The following is a 2,018-nucleotide window of genomic DNA, read 5'->3' on the forward strand; positions in this document are numbered from 1 at the left end:
GACAGTCGATGGAAGAGAATTGCTGGGGGGACAGGTGGTACAGCAAACGCCGCCAATGGTGATGCACATTGGAAATCACCGCGAAGTCATCAGCTTCAATGTCACCCAACTGTCAGACACGCCCATAGTGTTGGGCATGAGCTGGTTGGAGAGGCACAGCCCGGCATTGGCATGGTACCAGCGTAAATTGACCTTCTGCTCCTCCTACTGCGCAGAACATTGCATCATGACTAACCAGGAGGACGAGGGGCAAGATGATGACCCACAGCTACAACTGGGCATGCTGCAAGCGGTACCCGACAAGTACAAGGCGTTTTTGGAGGTCTTCTGCGAGAAGGAAGCGGACAAGCTGCCTCCCCACAGACCCTACGACTGCAAGATTGACCTCCTGCCGGGGGCAACGCTGCCGACCGGAAAACTGTACTCCATGTCTGAAGACGAACTGCAAGAGCTCAGGGAGTTCATAGATCACAATTTGAAGCGGGGCTTCATCCGAGAATCCAAAGCAGTGGGGGGCAGTCCTGTGTTCTTTGTGAAGAAAAAAGACACGCCCCAAAAGAGGCTGGTAGTTGATTTCAGAATCTTAAACTCAAAAACCAAGCCCACGGCTTTCCCGATGCCCAAGATCGACGACTTGCTCGCGACAGTGAGGAAGGGACGCATCTTCACCAAGTTGGATCTACAAGGGGCGTACAATCTTATACGCATGCGGGAGGGCGACGAGTGGAAGACGGCCATGTTCACGCCCTTGGGCACCTATGAGTATAGGGTTATGCCCTTCGGTTTACAAAATGGCTCCCACTGCTTCCAAGCCTTCATGCATCACGTGTTAGCGGGGCTCCTCTACAAGAAGTGCGTCTGCTTCCTGGACGACATTCTGATCTTCTCGGAATCGCAGGAGGCTCACGAGAGAGATGTCAAGGAAGTCCTGCAAAGACTACGGGAGCACAGGCTTTACGCCAAACTGGAGAAATGCCAGTTCGACATGACGGAGGTGGATTTCCTGGGCTACAAGCTGTCCGACAAGGGAATCGCCATGGACAGCGCCAAGGTACGATCAGTACTGGACTGGAAAAGCCCGCGCAATCGGAAGGAGGTCCAGAGGTTTGTCGGCTTTGCTAACTTTTATCGCAAGTTCATCAAGGGTTTTGCTATGCAGACGGCGGCCATCACGGACACCCTCAGCTCCAAGAAGAAGAAGTTCATCTGGACAGAGCAGGCGGAGCAGTCTTTTCAGAAACTCAAGCGTCTTTTCGCTTCCGAGGAACAACTGCTGCATGTGAACCCCAGCAGACCCATGAGGGTGGAGACGGATGCCTCCGACAGAGCCGTGGGGGCAGTTGCAGCAAGACCCGCAAGGGGATTGGAGGCCGTGTGCTTTCTACTCCAGGAAACTCAGCAAGTCGGAGCAGAACTACACCATCTGGGACAGAGAGTTGCTGGCCATTCATGCAGCCTTCAAGGCGTGGCGGCACTTCCTCATCGGAGCCAAACACACGGTGCAAGTTCGCACGGACCATAAGAACCTGGAGTACTGGCGCACGGCGCGGTTCCTGAACCAGAGACACATCCGCTGGGCGGAGTTCTTTGCGGATTTCGACTTCAGGATAGAATATATCCCCGGAGACAACAACATCATGGCTGATGTGCTATCCAGGAAGCCGCAGTATCTGGAGGAAGCAGCACCGGTAGCGGCCAAAAACATTTTCACACCTAAGGCGTGGGCATGCGCTTCGGCCACCGTGGACCTGGAAGCAATACGGCGCGAGCTTCGAACGGATTCCTTCGCACGATCCAAGATGGAGGAGGTGCGCAGTGGCACAGCGAAGGGCGACGAGTTCCAGGTATGCGACGGACTGCTCCTCCGCAAAGGGGCCATCTACGTGCCGGGAGATGAACTCCGCGCGACAGTACTGCAACAGCTACACGACGCACCCAGCGCCAGACATTTCGGCAAGGACAAGACGGTGGAGTAGTAGCCAGAGACTTTTGGTGGCCCAAGATGCGGGGAGAAGTCG

Source organism: Podarcis cretensis (genome assembly GCF_951804945.1).
Source record: "Podarcis cretensis genome assembly, chromosome: 4".
In the NCBI taxonomy this organism is placed as follows: Eukaryota; Metazoa; Chordata; class Lepidosauria; order Squamata; family Lacertidae; genus Podarcis; species Podarcis cretensis.